Here is a 24,700-nt window from a genome sequence, read left to right as displayed (position 1 = left end):
TACCCGCAATCATAAGGCCAATTAAGGTGTTAGACTGTACGTGGTGTTCTCGCAACTGTCCCTTCGCTCTTTTTGCGTGCTTGTCGCGTAATGTCTGCATTGATTGTTCACTGGAGGAGGAGAAAAAGCTGGTGTGCTGTGACGCTCTGCCTCGGCTTAGCTGTATTCGCGGTTGGTGTTGCGCTCGCGCTGTCGAACTCTCGCCGTTCGAACATGGCACGCTCCGTTCATGACATGGAGGAAATATTTTCGCCCGTCTGCGGCCAATCTGACACATCCAGTGCATATGGACAACAAATCCTAGTCCTCTTTATCGCTGTTAATTCCTATGCAGACTGCAAGCAGTTTTCTTGCAGCGACGAGTCACATATGATTACCGCCCCTTGTCCATGTTCTAGGGATGCGTAAGATTGTAGCAGGAGAGCCAAATCATTTGTTCTGTTCCTTGAGCGGAGCGCCATAGGCTTGAGCGCTGTGCTGATAGCGCCTATGCCGCGTGTCATGTGCCTGCGTTATCGGGCGCTTTCGCCCTGATGTCTGAAACGTTGTCTGTCCGTGACGTCACTTGTCGCATGAGTGCTTTCGATATAGATATGCTGCTTGCATGAAATAAAGATTGTTGTTGTTATCGTGCCCGGCATAGCAGTCAGGCTCAGTTCCTTCCTGCCCGCTGCCCGGCTGCACTCGGTGTCCGGCAGGGGCCGCAACACATGGTGTCAGAAGTGGGGTTCTCTGGCATTCGAGGGGCGTTGCCTTAACATCGTCAACCGGCGCCATGTCAGAAGAAAACGCAGTCAAGCCCTTTCACAGCATGTTCGCGATTCCAGCTCTGCCAAGGTTTGGCTTCGACCGGGTGAACGAATGGCCTTCTGGGATTCACCTCTTTGATGACTACCGCTTCCCTTCGGGCCAAAATGAGCGGAGTGAAGAAGCGCAGGTCCGTACTCTGCTTTATACGATGGGTAGGCAAGCAAGAGAAATCTTCTCGAATTCTGCATTTCCCGAAGAACAGAAGCAATACGAACTCGTCAGAATGAAGTTCGACAATAACTTCGTCGCCGCAAGGAACCTTGTTTATGAGAGCGCATGCTTTCACCGTCGCATTCAAGAACCTGGAGAGTCAGTCGACCAGTTCGTTACTGCGTTGCACAAGCTGGCGGACCGGTGCAACTGCAAGGAAAAAAGCGCATGATCCGCGACAGGTTCGTGGACGGCCTCAAAGATGCCAAGCTCTCTGAGCCGCTTCAAATAAATGCGAATTTGACTCTAGCCAGCGCTTTGGCAAAAGCGCGATTAAAGGAGACCGCCCAATGAAAGAAACAAAGCTATCAACAAAGAAATCAAACAAAGCTAGAAAAATTTATTCAAAGCTCCAGAAATGTAAAAAATACCGGAATTCTCTTAACTGAGAGCTGAAATCCGTGAAGTTTAATTACTGTAACAGCGTTTTCTCCTCTATGTCTGATAAAAATATGAGCGCGAAATGGTGCCAACATTATAAATTATTAATCCGGAATCCCAAACCTGCTGTCACCTCAGTAATGAAAGACGGCATAGTCATTAGCGGAGAAGATCTCTCAAATGCATTAAATAAACATTTTTCGAGCATCACAAAAAGAATGCTGGCTTCCACCGCACCGATTACAGGTTACGCTTTGCGAACACCAACTGTTGCTGAGTTTATATTCCTTTTCCCCACAAGTGAAGCAGAAGTCGTAGCAGTTTTTAGTAACATAAAATGTAGCACTAAAGAGGAAAAAGATGGATTCCGCATAAAACCTTTCAAGTTTATTACTGACTTACTTGCTGCTTCATTAACTCGCAATTACAACGTTGAAAACTAAACATTTTGACAGATTTGCCTGTCTCGTTGGGTTTGAAGACTTATAATCAACTGCACATCTCCAACCAAAATTTTAACTTTAACCCAACGTTTCGAAGCCGACTCGGCTCCTTCATCAGGGGTGACTGAGGGCAGTAGTTAGCGTCTGTTAAGTATGGAGGGAAGGGGGTGGGGGTGAAAAGAAAGACAGCTGTGTCCCGAAAGGCACGGGAAGGGGGAGTGGGGTTTAGGCTGTTAGTCACGCTGGCGCACTGCAGGGAGGTGCTGAAAGGCGACTTTTTTTCGTTGCGTTGAAGAGCGAAGTCCGTGGGCATATACTGGGGGCAGGTTTCCTTTTGTGCGGTTGATATTGTTCGGGGTGGTTTGGATATGCCAGGATTCCAGAAGGAGCCTCTTGTGGTAATTTCTTTCGGTTCGGAGGAGGCGGGTTTCTTCAAAGTTGATTTTATGGTCACAGTCCTCGGAATGTTCGGCCACTGGATTGCGCTCTCTTGCGAATTTGCGGACGTCGTTCTTATGTTGCCGATTTCTTTCTTTGAAATTTTTGGTTTCGCCGATGTAACTTGTGTCGCAGTCGGCGCATGGAATTTGGTAGACAATGCCTTGGGCTCTTTCTCTCGGCGGCCAGTCTTTGGGAACAGGTAGGCAAAGCGCAACCATGTTTGTGGGCTTGTGCGCAACCTGGAGACCCGATTTGTTCAGGATTCGGGCGATGGTTTCGCTGACACCGATATAAGGTAGAGTGACATATTTTGGGGGTGGCGTTTGTCTTTGTGCGTTGATTTCTTGACGAATGTTGTGTTTTTGACGTCGAATGGTTTTTTGAATAAAGTCTTTTGGGTAGCCGTTCATGATGAGTTCTTTGAATATCGTGCGTTGTTCTTTTTTCTGTCAAGTTCTCTGCTGCAGTGTGTCTCAACTCTTCTGAACAGCGTCTTCACCACTGATGCTTTATGGATTTTCGGGTGGTTCGAGAAGAAGTGGAGATACCGGCCTGAGTGGGATCGTTTGCAGTCTATGGAGAATTGAAGGGTATTGTCGTTTCGGGACACGAGGACGTCCAAAAACGGCAGGGAGTTTTCTTGTTCCACCTCTAGGGTGAACTGAATGTCAGCTTCTACGAAGTTTAAATGACGAAGGAAATTTTGAGTCTCAGATTTTTTGATCAGTCGTCAACATACCTGAGGAAAATCTTTGGTTTCAGGTGGAATGAGTTGAGGACTCGTTGTTCGGCGTGTTCCATTGTGAAATTGGCCATGACGACAGAGATGGATGCTCCCATTGGTGTTCCTTTCACTTGTCGGTAAAATTCCCCGTTTGACGAGAAGTATGTGTTTGATAGGCACAACTCCAGGAGGCAGCCCACATCATTTACACTCAGCGGGGTTCGTGCGCTGAATGTGTCGTCGCGTTGTAGGGCGTAGCGGCCACCGCAAGCTTCGCGGGGATGTTTGTAAAAAGGGACACCACGTCGAAGGAGACAAGACATTCGTAAGCCTCAAGGGCGGCTTGGGACACCAGTTCGATGAAACGACTGGAATGGCGGATATGGGTCGCTGTTTTTCCTGCGATTGGGGTATTAGTTTGTGAAGGTATTCAGATAACGAGCGAAGAGGGAAACACCGGAAGTCGACAATCGGGCGCAAAGGGATACCCGGTTTGTGGACTTTGGGCAGGCCCTAGAATGCTGGAGCCGATCCGTTGGTGCTCAATAACTGAAGGTAGAGGTTTCGAAAGGTGGGGTGTTTTTCGTATACTTCTTTCAATGTTTTGTTTAGCCTTGCTTGGGTAGTGGTTGTGGGGTCCTTCTTCAATTTTCCATATTCTTGACTGCTGAGCAAGGTGGATATTTTCTCTTCGTAGTCCCGTCTGTCCAGAGCGACTGTTGTGTTTCCCTTGTCCACTGGGAGGATCACTATGTTGGTGTCTGTCTTGAGGTCCTGCAGGGCTTGCCTTTCGTCCGGATTTAGGTTTGATTCTTTTCGGTGTGCTTGCACTGAATTGAGTACGCCTATTGTTTTGAGCCTGACCTCTTCTCGTACACCAGGTTCCAGTTGCCTGATACCGACTTCAAGCTCAGATACGATTGCTGGAAGGGGGGGGGGGGTCTGTTAACCTGGAGGTTGAGTTTGTGTCCCTTGGCTAGGATTGCTGTTTCGGCGGTTGTGAGCTTCCTGGAGGAGAAGTTGGAGACCAGGTCAGAATGGTCCTGTGGGGGTTGTACGGGCCGACGTTGAAGTTTCGCCAACTTCTCGGTCGGCTTGGTGCGGTGTTTGTCGGCTTCTGATGATGCGGTTTCTATGACAGATGCCTCGATAGACGTCACTAGGTTGGACATCTTGTGCTCGAGTTGTCGGCGTGCGAAGAAGGCGTCGATTTCTTTCTTCCTAATCACGCTATGGCACTCATGTATGCGTGCCGTCTCTAGGTGCTGTTCCGCCTTGTTGATGATGTTTCGTCCTTCCGGTGTGGCGACCAGGCGTCGTAGTCGTAGGCTTTGGTGTACAACCTTGGTTTCCTTGCATTTCTTGGCAAATTCCAGACGTGTCTTGAACCCCGAGAAGCCTTGCATGGTCTTGATGTAATTCTTGCAAGCTGCATCGCTTCTAGCCCGAAGTCTGCAGGGATAGATTGAAAACTAAACATTTTGACAGATTTGCCTGTCTCGTTGGGTTTGAAGACTTATAATCAACTGCACATCTCCAACCAAAATTTTAACTTTAACCCAACGTTTCGAAGACGACTCGGCTCCTTCATCAGGGGTGACTGAGGGCAGTAGCTAGCGTCTTTAAAGTATAGAATGGAGGGGGTGGGGGTGAAAAGAACGACAGCAGTGTCGCGAAAGGCACGGGAAGGGGCAATGGGGTGTAGGCTGTTAGTCACGCTGGCGCACTGCAGAAAGGTGCTGAATGGCGACTTTTTTTTCGTTGCGTTGAAGAGCGAAGTCCCTGGGCATATACTGGGGGCATGTTTCCTTTTGTGCGGTTGATATTGTTCGGGGTGGTTTGGATATGCCAGGATTCCAGAAGGAACCTCTTGTGGTAATTTGTTTCGGTCCCGAGGAGGCGGGCTTTTTCAAAGTTCATTCCATGATCGAAGTCCTCGGAATGTTCGGCTACTGGATTGCGCTCTCTTGCGAATTTGTGGACGTCGTTCTTATGTTGCCGAATTCCGAGACAGGAAAACCCAACCAACCAGCCAACCAACCAACCCTACCAGACAGGAAAATCTGTCAAAATGTTCAGTTTTCAATCTATCCGTGCAGAATTCGTGCTAGAAGCTATGCAGCTTGCCAAGAAATACATCAAGACCATGCAAGGCATCTCGGGGTTCAAGACACACCTGGAATTTGAGAAGAAATGCAAGGAAACTAAGGTTGTACACCAGAGCCTACGACTACGACGCCTGGTCGCCACACCGGAAGGACGAAACATCATCAAGGCGGAACAGCACCTAGTGACGGCATGGATACATGAGTGCCGTAGCGTGATTAGGAAAAAGAAATCGACTACTTCTTCGCCCGCCGACAACTCGAGCACGAGATGCCCAACCTAGTGACGTCTATCGAGGCATTTGCCAAAGAAACCGCATCATCAGAAGCCGACAAATACTGCACCAAGCAGACAGAGAAGTTGTTGAAACTTCAACGCCGGCACGAACAACCCCCACCCGACCATTCTGACCTGGTCGCCAACTTCTCCAGGAAACTCACAACCGCCGAAACGTCAATCCTAGCCAAGGGACACAAATTCAACTGCCAGGTTTACAGACCCGTCCTTTCAGCAAACGTATCTGCGCTTGAAGTCGGTATCCGGCAACTGGAACCTCGTGTACGAGAAGAGGTCAGGCTCAAAACAATAGGTGTACTCAATTCAGTGCAAGCACACCAAAAAGAATCAAACCTAAATCCGGACGAAAGGCAAGCCCTGCAAGACCTCAAGACAGACACCAACATAGTGATCCTCCCAGCGGACAAGGGCAACAGAACAGTCGTTCTGGACAGTCGGGACTACGAAGAGAAAATATCCACCTTACTCAGCAGTCAAGAATATCCAACATTGAAGAAGGACCCCACAACAACTTCCCAAGCAAGGCTAAACAAAACATTGAAAGAAGTATTCGAAAAACAACCCACCTTCCGAAACCTCTACCTTCAGTTGTTATGCACCAACGGATCGGCTGCAGCATACCGTACGGCCTGCCCAAAGTCCACAAACCGGGGATCCCTTTGCGCCCGATTGTCGACTTCCTCTGTTCCCCTCTTCGCTCGTTGTCAGAATACCTTCACAAACTACTATCCCCAATCGCAGGAAAAACAGCGACCCATTTCCGTCATTCCGGTCACTTCATCGAACTGGTGTCCCAAGCCACCCTTGAGGTCGACAAATGCCTTGTCTCCTTCGACGTTGTATCCCTTTTCACAAACATCTCCGTGAAGCTTGCGGTGGCCGCTACGCCCTACAACGCGACGACACACTCAGCGCACGAACCCCGCTGAGTGTAAATGATGCGTGCCGCCTCCTGGAGTTGTGCCTATCAAACACATACTTCTCGTCAAACAAGGAATTTTACCGACAAGTGAAAGGAACACCAATGGGATATCCATCTGTGTCGTCATGGCCAATTTAACATTAGAACACGTCGAACAACGAGCCCTCAACTCATTCCACCCGAAACCAAAGATTGTCCTCAGGTATGTCGACGACTGCTTCGCCGTCATCAAAAAATGTGAGACTCGAAGTTTCCTTCCTCATTTAAACTCCACTAAACCTGACATTCAATTCACGCTAGAGGTGGAACAAGAAAACTCCCTGCCGTTTTTGGATGTCCTCGTGTCCCGTAAAGACATTACCCTTCAATTCTCCGTATGCCGCAAACCAACCCACTCAGGGCGGTATCTCCACATCTCTTCGAACCACCCGACAGTGCATAAAGCATCAGTGGTGAAGACGCTGTTCAGAAGAGTTGAGACACACTGCAGCACAGAACTTGGCAGAAAAAAAGAACAACGCACGATATTAAAAGAACTCATCATGAACGGCTCCCCAAAAGACTTCATTAAAAAGCCTCTGGATGTGAAAAACACAACATTCGCAAAGAAATCAACGCACAAAGACCAACGCCACCACCAAAATACATCACTCTATGTCGGAGGTGTCAGCGAAACCATCGCCCGAATCCTGAAAAAAATCGGGTCTCCAGGTTGCGCACAAGCCCACAAACACTGTTGCGCTTTGCCTATTTGTTCCCAAAGACTGGCCGCCGAGAGAAAGAGCCCAAGGCATTGTCTACCCAATTCCATGCGCGGACTGCGACGCAAGCCACATCGGCGAAACCAAAAATTTCAAATAAAGAATTCGGCAACATAACAACAACGTCCGCAAATTCGCAAGAGAGCGCAATCCAGTAGCCGAACATTCCGAGGACTCCGACCATGGAATCAACTTTGAAGAAACCCGCCTCTTCGGGACCGAAACAAATTACCAGAAGAGGCTCCTTCTGGAATGCTGGCATATCCAAACCACCCCGAACAATATCAACCGCACAAAAGCAAACCTGCCCTCAGAGTGTCTCAGCTCTCAGGTCAAGACCCTTTTACAAGCATCTCACCCAGAAGAGCGGAGCACCAGGCCGGGGGAAATCCTGTACGCATTAAAAACCGGTTTGTGCCCGGCGGCACTGGGGATCGAGCCCAGCACCTCCCGAATGCGAGGCGGATGCTCTACCACAAGGCCACCGCTTTGGTTCCATAAAGGGCCACAAATGGGCTACCGCACGAGGCGGATTTAACGTTGCTGACGGCGGAACTTATCGCTGATTCATCCGAGCAACTCAGATCTGCTCAGAGTGTCTCACCTGGTACGAGCAGGTCAATCATGTTCGGAAACAACTAAATCGCTTGAACGGTCTGATTTTCAAACATATGGACACACTTCAATCTCAAGTAAAGGTCCTGATTTATCAAACATTCTTTCTCCTATCAGGGACATACTGTCTCACAGTTTGGAGAACGACGACCCAGCACAACATATCCAAACTAATAACAGCACAAAAGCTGGCAATTAGACTCATAGCAAACGTATCGTGGTATACCCACACGCATCGATACTTAATTAAATTTGGCATTCTAAAGATCGCTTCTTTGTTTCCTTTCAGACTACTATCAATGTACAAAACTGTGGTTATTACTAACAATGAAACCATTCTGTCGCTTCTAAAAATATCTCGCTATGTAACAGTGCATGATACCTGCTCTCATTTTCCTTGGTGATTGCCTCTTTGTCGCACCAAATACGGTATGCAATCATTGACTTTTATTCTGTGAATATACCTGAACATTATAGGAAATAACAACATATCGCTAAGAGATATCATAGTGAAGAGCCTACAAGGCATTTTGCACCTTTCTGAAGACATCTAGCTTGAACTTGCTCTGAACTGTAAATAAGTTTATAACGCGGGTAAATTCTGCTTACGTTGTACACTTCGATGATGTGGTGCTTCTGTTTTGAGTGTTTTTGTTGTTTTTTTGTTTTGATTGTGAGGTTAAATGTTGAATTGTATTTAATTCATGTTGATACTTTAGTTTTTGTTTGGACTGCCTCACCTGTAGCTGTCTTGTGAAAAACTGAGGCAATACGCTGCCTCTGAAATGTGGGAGTAGGGTGCCTCTCAAGCAGTATTCAAGCAGCTTTTTCCCTGTGTCCTCTCTCTCCCAGTGATACCCGTACCACTAAGAGCGAGAAATAAACTTTAACTTCAACTTCAACCCTTGGCAGCTGCAACCAGCAACCTTGGCGCGGTCAGAAAGCAAGGGCTGCCCGGGAAGAATTCTTCAGGACAGCACTCGGGCAGCTCGTCAAAGAACTGTTCACATAGAATACAAGGTCGGCGCCTCAGAGCACAGTCCTACCGACCAGCCACCCCCAGGTGACGCGCCAACTGCGGTCAAGGAGCGCACGCCAGAGCCTCGTGCTCAGCAAAAGCAGCGAAATGCAATTACTGCGGTGGTTCCGGACACTTTGCAGCTGTATGTCGGAAAAAGACTGCATGTGCTGGAAAGAGGGTACAGCTTTCATCTCTCCATATGGACAATAGGGCATATTTCTTTGGCGCGGTGAGTGGGGATTACTCTAATTCTCGGTATGTACAAGTCGTCATTAACGGCACACCGGTGTTCGCTAAAGTATATTTCGGTGCCGAAGTTTTCGTTGTGCCCTCAACGTTTTCCGGTTTGCCTACCAGGTTAGAAAAGTGCGACCTAATCCTAACAGGCCCGTCTAATGAGCCACTGAATGTTTTGGGAAAGTTTCATGCCACTATCTAATGGAAACAAAGCACTGTCCAGCAAATCGTGTACGTAGTCTCACCATTACGCTCTGTACTTTTGGGTCTCCCAGCGCTTGATGCTCTGGCAGTTATTAAGTTCGCAGACTCGGTCAGTAGCGCAAACGCCGTCGAAGCTTCCTACCCGCAGCTTTTCAGTGGTCTAGGAGCAATAAAAGAAGAATACAAAATTAGACTAAAGCCGAACTCGATACCTTTTGCAATTCATGTTGGGCGTCGCATAGCCTTACCCTTGCGTGAACGAGTTAAGGAGGGGCTCGAGCGTATGGAGCGAGATGGTGTGATCCGCTAAGTAGATGAACCAAGAGAATGATGTGCAGGAATTGTGCCAGTACTCAAACCATTTGGAGCAGTCCGTATTTGCGTTCACTTGACGCAATTAAACAAACCTGTGCTTCGCGAGCGCTATGTCATGCCGACAGTTGATGATAGCCTCGGTCTTTTAAGTGGGGCCTCGGTGTTTTCTAAGTTAGACGTAAACTCTGGCTTCTTTCAAATTAAGTTGTCGCCCGAAAGCCAGTTTTTAACTACGTTCAAAACGCCAGTTGGGCGATACTGTTTTCAAAGAATGCCGTTTGGGATAACGTCAGCACCCGAGTTCTTTCAGAATAAAATGTCGCAGATACTTGAAGGAATCCCAGGCGTGATAAACATGAAGGATGATGTGCTCATTTTTGGCAGCGACAAGGCTGAACATGACGAGCGCCAGCGTCTAACTTTAGATCACCTCGCAAGTGCGGGCGTTACGCTAAATAAAGAAAGTGTTCTTTTGCGGTAAGCGAGATAAAATTTCTTGGTTGTGTGCTTAGTTGACATGGCATAAAGCCAGATCCTGAAAAAAGTTTGTGCTATCAAAAAACTCGCGACGTCAGCTAAGGTGTATGACGTTCGACGGCTGCTCGGTATGGCATGGGCTAGGCATGAGCACATTTGTCATTCCCGCACCTTCCCCGCCTCTGTCCTAAACAGGGTATGAAAGGGCTAAGCATAGGCTGGATGCATGCCACCTAGATAAATGCGGGCAACAGTGCGGGCTCTGTCATTGTTCAGTGCGGGCAGCACCTGTTGGGCTCCCGTACAGCACCTTGAGAGAGCCACGGTGGTTTTGAGTGGGCAAATAGATAGTATTCCCGCGTTCAGCCTACATGGGTCCTGTGTGGAAAATACAGGGGCTAAACCATGGGTTTCACAGATGCGAATTGTTGTAGGCATGCAGTTTGAGCTCTCTGGGCAACATGTACGTTGGTCCCGCATGAACTGGGCGTGGGCACATTTGTCGTTCCCGCATTTTCCCCACCTGTATCTTAAACAGGGTATGAAAGGGCTAAGCATGGGCTGCATGCAGTTCATTTGCATAAAATATGGGGTTACATGATGGTGAAGTGCGGGAAACCCCAATAGAGGCTCCCCCTGTAGCACCCTCAAGGATCCAAGGAGGCTAGCTGCGTTTGGGCAAACATACAATATTCCCGCCTGCAGCCTACAAAGGCACTGCGTAGAAAATAAGTGGGCGGTTCATGGGCACATATCTGCCATTCCCACATCTTCCCCGCCTACATATCTGGTAAAAAAGGGCTAAGTGTGGACTATGCAGTGGCAAAATGTGTGTGCATGAACCTGGGCTATACGACAGTGAACTGCGGACAACCGCGATGGGGGCTTGCAGTGCATCAATCTGATGACACTGTGTGGAAACAGGAGTCTATTTCTGCCTGTAGCCTTCGTATGTCCTGCGTCGATTATTCTGGAGTTTGCAGTGCAGAAATATCACGCGTAATGTAAGCGATCGTTGCCCGGCGACACCTATGGACATGTAGCCCCACTTACATTAGTGTCGCTGCATATCCTACATCACATGTAAAACGGCTGCATGGGTGCCACAGCGATGGAGCATCAGCGCATGGGTGAAGTGCCGGCATATATATACATGTTCAGTATATGGGCTGCCCACTCAGAACGTTGATGAAGCCAGATGGATGTGGGCAAATAGCTTGCATTCCCGCGTTCAATCTAAATATATCCTGCATAGACTATGCAATTAATCATGTAATTTAAGTTAAATGCTCTTCAAAATGACAAAGCATATAGGTAGACGAATTCCAGCTGCCAGCATTAACTGAGACGGTCCCCTCTTTCGACCTATACTCCGGTACAAGTGGTTCTTATCAGTTTTGTTGGGTGTCATTTGATAATATGAAATTTTTTATGGTCCCTTGATGTTTAATTTAATGAGCTTTTGCAGTAATACACATTTTGTTGAAAGCTACAATAGAACATCTGAGATTAACTTTTTTTTGAAGTTGAATAAAGCAGACTTGTTCGGCAGATCATATCTTTGTAGCATAAGCCGAAATGCGGTTTAGGAGAAACTTGGTGCTGTGCTAAAAAATATGCAGTGAAAGCTCGTTAATCCGGTCTGCAAAAGACCAGAAAGAAAAGAGAAAAGCTAAGAAAACAATTTGTAAAGTTGTTCTACAAGGAGCTGAAGCATTGTCGCCTGCTTTTGACATGAAAACTGCACGGCAATGATACACGGAGTCGTGGAGCGCCTTAGTCTAACTGAAATTTTGTAACAGTTCGCAGTAATTATTTGCCATGATGCTAATAGCCACGCCAATAGCCACGCGCCAGCGCTTAGCGTGCTTTCCAACACTGTTCAAATCCAGCGCGCTGGCTGCCAGGTCACGTGGCAAGACACACCTATCCCTCCCCCTCCTCTCCCTCTGTGCATTCCGGAGTGATATCCAGCTAGGCCTTACGCAGCGCCGTGCAGTGGTACGTGCTGCTGCTGTTCGTGTGCTGTTTGTGTCTGATTTCAATATCGTGCCTTCAAACTTCAGTTTGGGTTTCCTGCTTATCGTAACTTGCGCCGCGCGTCAGCAATGCAGCCGTTCGCGTACTTTGTGAAATATTCACCACGCCGAAAAGCATGGAGCCGTTTCAAATTGACAACCTGTTCGACTGCAACCATAGCAGCCGCGAAGCAAGAGAAAAAAGCGGTTACTGCATTGCGTCGAGTTGTCATTTCCAGGTTAGACCCATAGTGTAGCGCAAGAGTGCGTGCAATTTGAGACAGCGCAAATAAACGAGCGAGCGCAAAGGCGAGAAGAAGCGGAAGGGACGAGTGTGGTGTTCTCAGATATAGCTTTTTCCGTCTTGCGTGTTGGCAACCTGTTGAACTCATTCTGTGCAAACAACATTGTGCCCCCCCCCCCCCCCCCCGTTGGCGGAGGGTATATAAGCCGCTTACCTAAAATAAACGCTCTCTTTGGTTTTGTTCGCCGTTACCGGAGGTTTGGCTCCCTGCCCGGTGTCTTCTCTTATTTTCGCGCCCTTTTCCTTCGGGCCGCGATACAATATAAAATGGCGACGAGGTAAAACTGTGTACGCCACACGCCTGCCAGCATCGCCCCGAAATTTAGTCAACCTCAAGGATGCGAGCTCGAACTGCGTCGTCCACTCCAGCATTCATTATCGCTTACGACTTTGCGCCGGCAAGTTAGGCCTCGCAGTGCTGCCATCGTTGTCCTGTTTTGTTGACGCCTGCGTTTCGCTCTACGGCGGTAAGCCATGGCTGCCTTGTTCAATCGCAACCCGCCGCCGCCTCGGTTTCTTGCTACGCCGGGTCCTGCATCAGTGCCACGGAAACAGTGGAAGCGTGCGTTCCTCAACTACTTAGAGGCAATCGGTGGTGAGGAACTCACGCATCGACGCAGAAAAGCTATCCTACTGAATGCACTAGGCTTCAAGGGGCAGCGAATATATTAGTTTGGCGCCACTTACCGCGTTGGAGCTCATCAACGTGAATGTCAAGACCAAGCCCGACACCGATGTTTTCGACGAGGCACTTGCACTGCTTGACAAGCATTTCGCTACAAGCGTCAACGAACTGATGGAGTGACACCGCTTTCGGCAGAGTCGTTAACTGCCGGGTGAGCCCTTTGAAGCGTATGCCGCTGCACTACGTGAGCTCGCTGCAAGCTGTGACTTCGGTGACCAAATCGGGAAAGCCGTACGAGATCAGCTACTTGAATGGGAAATATCGCAACAAATACGTGAGCGTCTACTTTTCGAAGGAACAAACCTTACGCTGAGCCTAGCTGTGGACCTTGGCAAACACATCGGACAGACACGCTATGAACTAAAGGAGCTGTCAGCTGATTCGGTCGAGCAGAGAATAGTTGACAGGCCGGCACGTAGGAGCGCTAGTGACTTTTCGGCGTGCTACCGTCGCGGGTCTACCAGACAAGACATCGTGCCAGTGCAACAGAATGCCGAGCAAAGAAGGCTAGATGTCGCAACTGCGACAAAGTCGGGAAATTTGCATCTGTATGCCGGTCAAGAGACTAGTCTGAGTCTCCGGTCAACTGGGAAAGCAAGACCACGTCGGAAGCGACGAATGCAATCTCCGTTCTCAACCTTCGTTCTGAAGGCATGCGCGGGAAAGGTATTTACATCGATGTTAATGTGAATAATATTACACTGAGCCTCCTCATCGACACTGGGTCGTCTGTCTCCCTGCTGAGTGAAGAAAGTTTTAATGAACACTTCTCCGGCTGTCCACTCACGGATGCAAAAGTGAGGCTGGTGGACTACTCGAAGCAACAGATTGCGGTAAAGGGTTGCTTTCTGGTGAATGCAGCCTACAAGCAAGTTTGTACTCCCGTTCTTTTGCACGTCGTGGAGCATGGTACATCGCTTCTGGGACTTGATGCCGTACAGAATCTCCAACTTTGCATTGAAGGGGATACACTGCCTTGTCTACGAACAGAGTCGCAGTCTTCTTCGCTGCTCCCAGCCCCCCTGCGTGGTGAGTTTTCGCTGTTCTCCGGTGAACTTGGCCTGACCAAAGGTTTCGTGCACCAAGTAAAAGTTCGTCCTTCGGTGAAGCCAGTAGCTGCCAAGCTACGAAGATTGCCGCTTGCCCTGCGTGAACGTGTTGTCTGCTGAGTTGTACCGACTAGAACTGTCAGGCATCATAGAACGAGTGGATGCAGCCGAATGGGTGTCTGTTATAGTCGTTGTGCAGAAACCTAATGGGACTATACGCCTTTGTGTTGACCTACGAGAGGTGAACAAGGCCATCATAGTGGATGGGTTCCCCCTCCCTCACACAGAGGAACTGCTGCATCAGCTGGTAGGTGCAACAAGATTTCCGAAACTGGATTTGAAAGTAGCGTACCATCAGCTGGAACTGACAAGTGGGAGCCGTGAGGTCAAAACATTTATAACGCACGAAGGCTTATTCAGGTTTAGGAGAGTGTGCTTTGGCCTTGCACCTGCACCTGCAGCTTTTCAGAAGTTGATGTCACCTATACTAAAGGGGTGCCAAGGGGTACTTTGCTACATCGACGACGTCATAGTCTGGGACAAGACTGCTCGCGAGCATGATGAGAATTTGCGAGTTCTGAGACGGATCTCTAACTCAGCCCTCACATTGAACGAGAAATGTGTTTTTGATGTCGACAAGATATCCTTTTTAGGACATCAACTGAGCAGTGAGGGCATTGCACCTTTGCGCTCGAAGGGGGAAGCAGTCACTCGGGCAGTGGTGCCAAAATATGAGTCAGCGTTACGATCGTTCTTGGGACCCGCCGGTTACTATTCTCGTTTCGTGCCACATTATGCGGACGTGGTGGAGCCAATGAGAAAACTCTTGCGCAAAGAGCAAGAATTCGTCTAGGACGATGCAGCGCAGCATAGCGCCGATGCACTCGGAGCAGCTTTATCGTCATGCAGTGTCATCCACATGTTTAATCCATACTTGCCAGTGGTCGTGTCAACTGACCCATCCGACATATGGCTCGGAGCTGTGCTGCAGCAGCAGGCCGCGAACGAGCTGCGAACTGTAGCTTTTGCATCCCGATCATTGACAGCTGTTTAGCGGAAGTACTCCGTAGAAGAAAAAGAGGCCCTTGCATGTCTCTGCGTGTGAACATTGGCATGTTTACTTGTGGGGCCGATGGTTTATTCTCCGAACTGATCATCAGGCGTTGGTGACATTGCTACCGTCAGGAGGTTCTGGTAGGAGGCCGCTACAGATTGCAAGATGGTCTGCCAGACTTCTGTACTACAACTTTGACATCGTGTACCACAAGGGAAGTGATAACGTAGTTGCTGATGCCTTGTAGAGGTTACCAGTCACGTCTGCAGCTGAGCCGGAATTGGACGAAGAAGTGGTGTCTGAGGTACTGTCTTGTATCATCAAAGAACAACTCCAAACAGCTACTTTTGAGGATGCTACCTTACAGGCTCTGTCTGAATACATTGCGTCAGAATGGCCTGCCAAAAAGCTGTTAGGCCCTAAACTAATGCCCTACTATGAGGTGAAAGAGGAGCTCTCGGTAAATGACAACATTGTCTTTAGAGAGGAGAGAATTGTTGTGCCCGCAACCTTGACATCCACGTTAGTGTTTTTCGCACATGGCACGCACCCCGGCATAACGAGAACGAAGCAAAGGCTTCGAGAGAAATTCTGGTGGCCAAGAATGGACAAGGAGGTGGAACATGCAGTGAGAAGCTGCCATGTTTGCCAAGCAGCTGACAAGTTGGCGAAAACGGTTAGTGCACCCCTGCTGCCTGTTGCGTTTCCGGAGCTGCCATGGAAAAAGGTGGCTATTGACATAGTAGGCCCCTTGAACGTGCAGCAGGCCAGCCCGTACTTCATAATAACTCTCATAGATTCTCGTTTCAAGTGGCAAGAAGTTTACTTCACCAATACAGTGACGTTTGAAGTCGTCATTAATTTTTTGATTTTTGAGTGGTGCCTTCAGTCGTGAGGGCTACCCGGAAGAACTTGTCTCGGACAATGGACCCTAGTTTTAGTCAAATTCCTGAAGGAGACGGGCATCAAACAGTTTGTGTCCTCGGTGTATTACCCCCAAGCTAATGGCTTAGTAGAGAGGTTTAATAGAAGGCTCAACGACTCCATTCAACTTTCTGCCTTTGAAGGCCAATGCATCCAGTCAACTGTAATGGAGTATTTGGCCGTGTACCGATCAACACAGCACGCTACTACAGGAGTCTCGCCAGCAGTGTTACTTCATCGCCGCCAGCCCAGAACCCACCTCGACATTGTAGGCATACCTTCGAGGGAGTTCTTTCAACAGCCTGCGTTGGCTATGCGCCGGCTGCGTGCCCGTGTTCGGGAAAAGCAGACTTCGATGAAGACTTATAGTGACCAGAGTAGAGCAGCGAAGGTTCCGAAGTTCTGGGTGGGAAGTTATGTGCGAGTCCCTAACAAAGCGCGTACGGGAAAGGCAGGGCTATATTACTCAAAACCCTTATGAATAAGAAAGCAGCTGGGTCAGAGTTCTTTCCGACTGGAGGATGGCCGGGCATGGAATGCATCCAAGGTAGCGCCTGTTCCAGAGGAGTGTCTGACCGAGAGGAAGCAGCTGCCTACTGGGGAGAGCGCAGACCCAGGTGCTGTGGAAAAGTCGAAACTGCCTCTGCAAGCTGCAACACCGCCTTCGAGGTCACCGCCTGATGCTTCAGGTTATTTTCAACCCGCTGCAAAGGACATTTCTTCAGTAGTGAGATCAAGAGAACCGTCGACTAGCGACAGACGGATGCCGTCACGTTTCCGGGACTTCTACGTGTGACTTGTAGTTTTTTCTGCGAAGGGGATGATGTGGTGTTCTCAGATATAGCTTTTTCTCTGTTGTGTGTTGGCAACCTGTGCAAACAACATTGTGTGCCCTCACCCCCTTGCGGAGGGTATATAATCCGCTTACCTAAAATAAACGCTCTTTGGATTTGTTCGCCGTTACTGGAGGTTTGGCTCCCTGCCCGGTGTCTTCTCTTATTTTCGCGCCCTTTTCTTTCGGGCCGCGATACAACACGAGGCTCTGTCAGCTCTGTCCTGTTGGTTTCCCTTTGGCATTGCGCGTGAGTCACTGGTTGTTTCCGCGGCAGCAAAGTGCATTCTACATCGAATCATCAACCTGCTGGTCTGTCAGTGCTCACAGTGTATGCGTTGCGACGCGAGCGCCGAGGTGTATGCATAGGTGCGTTTGCTGAATGACAGACACACGTAGGAGTCCTAAATGTAAATGTGACAATTGTATACCGCCCAGCAAGGCACGTGACTATGTTTTGTGCTTTTGTTAAAGTTGTTGCCCGACTTCCTGTTCATTATTCGACGTGGGACGTTATCGTGCTCTGCCTACACGCGTATTTTTGAAGCCACTATCGGCTCGTTGCGGACTGCCGATAGCGTGCGCCGCTCGGTCTCTTTAGCGTTCTGTTATTCGCTACGCGTATGTGCGTCTTTATAGTGATCTGATGTGGCGTCTTAAGCTTAGAACACACCTCTACGAGCCGATTTCACCAGCTGTCAAGCTCAGAGTGGGAGGGGTGTGACGCGTGAAGGCATGCAAGAGACTCAGTGAATTGAGCGACGCGTCACTGCGATACCCCAAAAAACAGGGAGCTGCCTGCTCGATCACTTTTGTAACATTGGTAACGTTGCCTGCAGCTGTAAAGTTCTTTTAGTTGCAGGATCCCATGTATAATAATCATCGCTAAATGTTGAAGAAGTAGCCCTAGAAAAAGAGCGCTTTGTAGCCCTTTCAAATTAAGTGGTTTTGAATAACGTAAGTAGTACAGAGCTTATCATAAAAACTAGTGCGACCAAGTGGCGTTATTTATTTGAAGTTTGGCTGTTGAAACATCTTCTTGTGGTTGTGTGAAATGCCAACAATACAAAAAATTATCAGGAATTTCCAGGCATTGTGGGTGCAAAATACACAGCTCGAAATTATGATGTTATAGAGGTGAAGTGCCTGCTCTTCAGTAGTGAAGAGGTCTGAAAGAGCTTATTCGAAGAGGATGTCTCCAGTGTCCAGATTTGGGGCTGTTCTTGTCTGTGCCCGTTCAGCGTACATTGCTGAGCACAAGTATGTATCGTGTTTTCTAAGATCTGCTTTTTTCACCTCTGTGTTGAGGTCAGTGTGTTGCAATGTCTGCTTTGGACCAGAACGTTGATGGCATGTATTGGCATTCCCCTATTCAAACTAACGTGTGTGTCTCTTCTCAATAGGTCGTCATCAGATAGTGCCAGATTCATGCTCAGAAAAAAACAGTGCTTAAATTCAGGGGAGCCTCGGCTGGCCACAGAACCCTTACAAAACTAACGAGGAATCTGAGACTCCCCGTACTAGAATGTAGGAAGTGTATGAATTCGAAGCAAGCAACCAATTTTCTTTTTCTTGTTAGTGGGGGTTGGAACATTTCTCCTGTCATTTCTAAAATTTCGTGGTGATTTTTAGCAAGAATAATTACCACGTTTTCTTACAGCCGAGAGGCAAGATTCAAAGTTGACAGCACAACACACTGGGTAGAAGAAAAACGAAGTGAGTAAGCTCCAAGGCTACACAGCAACAACGAGCACACTGGCATAGCCTCAGCTCAGCCACTTTCTCTCTCTCCCTCTCTAGTTCCCTCCCCACCTGTTCTCGAGTCACCAGAGACTTCTTCAATGCAGCCAGGCTTTAAGAAACACCAATATGAATTAATGGGATTCAGGGCAGCATCCTAAGGTGATATACAGCATGAGAACAATGCGTTTATCTTTTTTTTCCTCTAGTACCCATCTCACATGGCACTCCTCATAGACAATGATAGTAGAACGATAACCATGTCAAGCTTCTGGATTAATGCCGGTCTCACATGGCACTCCTCAGAGACTGGTCCAGCAAAGATGTCTTATTTCACTTGGTGAAAAGAATATCAGTGGTGTTATATAGTGCAGCTATGAATGCGCCTCAAAGATGAAATATTAATTGGACTTGACAGCTTCTCTTGTAAGCTTCTCTTCTGTGGCCTCTCATTGTATAACAAAAGTAAAAACAGCGCTAAATTTTACACAAACCACACAGAAAGAACAGACAGGACAGCGCCCGTCCTGTCTGTTCTTTTTGTGTGGTTTGTGTAAAAGTTAGCTCTGTTTTTACTTTTGTTACACAATGTTACATCAACTAACCCAGCAAGAGGTACTGTTAAACGAACCTTTCACTGTAGTTGAAATATTTTTACTGCCTCTAGATCTGAGTGGAAAATAAGCACCGTCTACTGCAAACTACTTCAGTGTCTGTTGAATAACAGCCTGTGCACAAAAAAGCTAAAAGTGCTAAATGAAAACATGTTCCCCATAAATTGTTACCTCGGTGATTATGTTGCGAGTTTTGATTTTTTTGCCATTTCTCTTGCTTGGTGATGACACTGTGCAAGTTCAGTGAATATACTTGCTCTAATACACTTACAGGAAATTAGGAGCTTGTAGTGACCTGTTTGGCTCAGCCTTTCAGCATGCTACCTGATATAGTTAAAAAAGCTTCAAAGAAACTGCATACACTATAGGTACCAGATGTTTGCTTGTGTCTTCTTTCAAATGCCTTAGACATTAATGTACATGGACCACACTGTGATATTTGCTGTATGACTTGTAAATAAGTTATAATTGTCTTCCTCCATGTTGTTTCAGTATTATCAACGGAACGAAGGCTGCGACGTGTAGTTGGTTTTCAAGTCATATCAAAAGCAAGAAAACTGGCAATATAACTGCTGGTATGGCATTTGTTGTCATTCCAGCTTTTGAAAAAGGCAGCTTTGGGTGTTGTAGTGCATTAAAACTGCATATCAACATTTATATTGTAGCCTTTTCCATGCCTCAGCAGACCTAAAGGCCAACTAGGCATCACAGCCATCATTCGGCTGATCAAGCCTAAACAACATCAGAGAAGAGAATGGAATTATAAACTATTTAATGTAGGCAAATAACACTTGGGGATTCATTTATTCTAATGTCTAATGCAGCGTTTAAAAAATATGTGACCAAAGTTACGTTTTTATAGTCCTTGAAACTTATTTTTTAGGTGCTGTCTATTTCACTGTTCTCAATTTGCAAAGGTAGCAGTGTTCAGTACTGCTTACCTTCTTTTTGTTGTTCTCTTTTCATTCATTGGTTGGGCCCTATTTTCTGTGTTATTTTGTGTTCTGTAATCGCATAGTGCATCCCTTCTTTTTTGTTTGTGCACCACTTCTGTTCAGTGTTTTTTTTTTTGTGGCAGGCCTCATGACAGCTGGCAGCTTTCCTTTCATTTTTGCCTTCCCCTCTGACGGTGCTCATGGTACTAGACGAAATATAGTTTACTGAAAGGCTGAATTCTAAATTGCACAGCATCATTAAGGTGCCCTCTTCTCTTTTAGCACATGCCATTATTGGTGATGCCTACTGTTACCAAGAATATTACATTGACACAAATTTGTTTCACAAGTGCAGGGCATGCTTTGCTCTCATGTAGAGTTTGTGCATTTACAGTGTATAGTTTGTACATGGTCTCTTAGTTGGTGACTGACACAGTGGCCTCATTGGCTGACTTTTATATTATTATGAAGGTTAGAATTTGTTTTTCTCACTGCTGATGAGCTTTACAGGAGCTTATGATGCATTCAACAGTCATGTCTTCTTTATTTCTTTAGTTAGGATACTGAGGCTCAAATGAGCGAGAATCTGAGGCCAAAATACCCGTATGACTTCGTGCCGTTTGTCAGCTTTCTTTATGATGTGCATAATTGTTCAAGTAGGAAATAATTTCAGGCCTTAGTGGTCCTTCATTTGATTTTGCTTTTCAGCCTTTATGCCAGACGTCAGATTTTGGAGGATAGTTTGTAACATCCTTCATCATTGAAGTAGGTAGCACAATGTACCAGCCGTGACAATTGGTCATTATAACTATGCACCCCACCCTCCCTTTATGAGCACACCAAAGCTGAGATCTGATGGCAACTTTGATAAGTATTGACACCTGAAGTTGTCTTGTTACAAGCATAATGTTACCGACCACTTTAAAATTTCCTTATGCTATTGGGTTGAAATCATGTTTTTGCTTGCTGTCAAACTCGCTCAACGGCACTTTCATTGTGAAAATTAGTATAACACTTGGAAAAGGCAGCCAGGTCCTTCATTGAATGTGAGTGGTGCACACTGGAATCCTGCTCGTGCAGCAAATCATGTGGGTCATATTGGAGGTTGTGTTAAAAAGTAATGAAGCATAGATATGAAAATGATGATACACAGTTATTACCATTTTGAGGCCCTTGACCAATTTCTGTCTTTTAAAGGCACTGTACTATAAAGAAACTGAAGTGCACTGGAGCCGCTGGAAACCTTTTGTGTGAAAAAAAGGCATACTGACTGTGCTCATGAAAATTTGATGATTGTGCAAAATTTCAAAATGACCATTTTACTACATCTTTATGAACATGTACTCTCTTGTGTCACATAAGGTGTAATGACAGAACCTGTCTCTAATTTTTCTTTGCACTTCAGTTTTGTTTCTATTTATATTTTGTATTTCTTAGCATGAACACCACAAGCCATGCACTCCTGTATTACTTTGTATAAGGAAACAGTCGGAAATCAAGTGTCTCTACGTGTGGGCCCCTCGTTGAACACTATTCTAAGACACTGAGTTGTTTGCCTTGGGCTATATCAATAGCTGATGCGCTTCTAGCTGAAAAAAAAATGTTTCGTTCAATTTTGACTACAAGAACTTTGCTAACTAGGCAGCATGTTGAGGACACGTTAGATTTACTACAGGTCAACCGGCAATAGTGCCTTGCTTGACAAGGGCATGGGCATGAACTTCAATTAGAAAATTGCTTTTACCAGTCACTGCGAAGCCACCGCGGTGGCTGAGTGGTTATGGCACTCGGCTGCTGGCCTGAAAGACGCGAATTCATTCCCGGCCGCGGTGGTCAAATTTAGATGAAAGCGAAATTTTTGAGGCCCGTGTGCTGTGCGGTGTCAGAGCACTATAAGGAACCCCAGGTGATCGAAACATCTGGAGCCCTTCATTACGGTGTCTCTCATAGCCTGAGTCGCTTTGGAACGTTAAACCCATATAAACCAAACCATAAACCAAACCAGTCACCGCGTGTTGATTTAAACACTGGCAGTGCACCTACTATTTTTATTTTCAGTATTTGCTACCGCACATACTAATCTGCTTTTATTAAGGATGAAGTTCATTTTTTTTCAATAATTGTGCAGTTAAAGTTGCATATTCTAAAATTCAAAGCAAGCAATTGCCCTTTGTACTTCACACTGCTATCAGAACTCACCACTATTGCAAGGCACCATCAACGTCAAGGTGCAAGTCCTGTGCTGGTAATAAACGCAATGATTTTTTTACTTTCTTGCTTCAACAAACGTTAAAGCATACCGCCGCTGTGAAGCGTACAAATAATTTTATTACCATATTCCTGGCTGCGAATATGGCTAAGAACTTTTTACGCATGTTCTTTTTCCTGTAGGTGTATCTGAATTCAAAGTAGAGAAGGCAATGTATGACACCATGAAGGGAATCCCAAAGGATGCAGTATTTAACAAGAGGACTTTCATTACCATCTGGTCAACAGAAGCAGTTGTACCATGCAGTTCCAATGACAAGTGCTCAGGAGGTGACAGTGGATGACAACGAAAAGGTTTTCTACAAGGTTAAGCATTGTGGGCTGGGATAGTCGGTTCTGGGCAGAATTATGAGACATCATTCCAGTACAAAAAAAAGTATGTCCGGTGTCGGTGGTGTCTTCATCTTTGTTCCTGTGTTTTATGCGCTAGAGTGATGTTTTATAATTCACTGAAGTGAAAAATGGATGCACTGAGAGGTAATTGCTAGCTTTAGCTAGATTTGTCTTAGAGGTATATACTCACTCAGTGTATGTGAGAATTATGACTCAGGTTTGTTAGTGGTTTATAATATGAAGCGCCAAACAAAGGATAATGACAAACATACAAGATGAAGACCCAATTATTGGAGATGTTGTTTTCATGTGAAAGTTTATATACAGGAGGATAATTGATGGGCGCAGTTAGCTCGAGTAAGGATAAAAGCAGCTTAAAGGCCTAGGCTCTATGTGCAGTGCGGCAGTGCTTGATAAGTGAAATTACTCAATATGAACAACTTTTAGAGAATACTTCTCGTGCCATGGAAACAGAAGACGGACGGTACTCAGCAGTAATTTGCACTGAAGCTTAGATTTTAGGTACTGAGGCCTGAGTGATGGTGATTCAGTATAGGCATTCGTGGGTGCCGCCTTATTTGCCATCGTCCATGAATCCTGTTGTTATGTCTACTTAACAAAGCAAATTTGTATGTTATAACTTGTAGCCATCACTGAAAGCATTTTGAATGAAAATAAGCTTTATTTGAATGCTAGCTGGCCTATTGTTCAGCTGTCCAATGCCATGATAGAAGTGACTGTTAGAGTCCATCATGAAGCCCATAATGAGCCCCTGTTTTCCCTTGCCTTCTCTCCTTTCTTGTCTAGCTGTTATGCATAAAGTTTTGCAAGTCACGTTCTAACTTCGGCGACTTCAGTTTACATGTAACAAAATTTTGCCTATTTTTTACTGATGCATAGGTGTGCTTGAGCTCTCTTTCGCTAGTTTTGCTGCATGCTTTGTAAGAATAGTTTGTAGCATTGGATATGACAAAGCATATCTTAGCCACTTTTTTCACACTTATCAGGGACGGCCCAGTGGGGCCTGTAGAGATGGCTCGAAGCGGTGCAACACTTTGTTGCATACATGTTGGGAGAAATCATGCGACTTGTGTGGTATGTATATGTGTGGCAGTAAGCACTGCTACTTTGGAAAAGGCCCCGGTCTGCCATACAATGTCAGCGAACCTTAAAGAACCCCACTTGGTCTAAATAATTTGGAGCCCTCCACTACAGTGTCCTGAAGACGTTATTGTTTTCTGCCTTGCTGTGAGAAGCGGCTCTTGCAAGTGATCTGCCTCCTTAGAACCAGTCAACTGGTTAAGCTTATTCATTTAACTCGTAATCAACTCGGACATTTTTTTTTATAACTGGAACCTTAACGCGTGGATGCACCAAAAGAAGTGCAGACTACTGAAAGACAAGGAGTGCTAGGCACACATAGTTGGCAATGCGCAGTACGCATAATCTACAGTGGGTTTTTTATGGGTGCAAGTGTCTGCAGGTACACTGCAGTGAACTGCACCAGAGGCTCAGGATGTGTATAGCAAGCTATACCTAAACAAAACTGATGTGCGCTCAGGCAGCTTTGGTTTCGATACATTCAGCAGGAAAAATAATCTGCCAGCTTTTTTGCACATTTGTTGGGGTTTTACCAGTGCCAGGGCTCAGAGCATTTTGTTAAAGGTTTCCTCTCAAATCATTACTATTCCAGCCTTGTTAATTTGTATGCGGCATTCAGCTGAAAATACATTTCAGCAGTCGGCTTTTTATGATTTGCTGCCACTATTTTGAAAGAAATGAAAGGGAATGGTCTTATAAATAGTTGCAGCCAGCCAGAGCGTTACAGTTCTGCACCGTTTGCACATAAAAAGTCTTACTACATGGATTTTGCCACCCTGAAATATACTTGCATCAAATATTTTTTAGTGAAACTTCCTCTTATCTCTTTTTGTGCCCATCTTTATGGGCATCTTGTGTTCATTTCTCTAATTCCTTAAT

The 24,700-nt window shown here is 46.4% G+C and overlaps 1 pseudogene; it reads left to right on the top strand.

Moving 5' to 3' along the window:
• The first annotated feature begins 775 nt into the window (after nt 1-775).
• The window catches only part of LOC144103291 (uncharacterized), a 39,032-nt pseudogene continuing 15,107 nt past the window's right edge, over nt 776-24,700 (top strand).

The sequence above is a fragment of the Amblyomma americanum genome, chromosome 9 (genome assembly GCF_052857255.1).
Source record: "Amblyomma americanum isolate KBUSLIRL-KWMA chromosome 9, ASM5285725v1, whole genome shotgun sequence".
NCBI classification, from domain to species: domain Eukaryota; kingdom Metazoa; phylum Arthropoda; class Arachnida; order Ixodida; family Ixodidae; genus Amblyomma; species Amblyomma americanum.
Note: the sequence above shows the minus strand (reverse complement) of the source record. Positions and strands in the feature narration are given on the sequence as shown.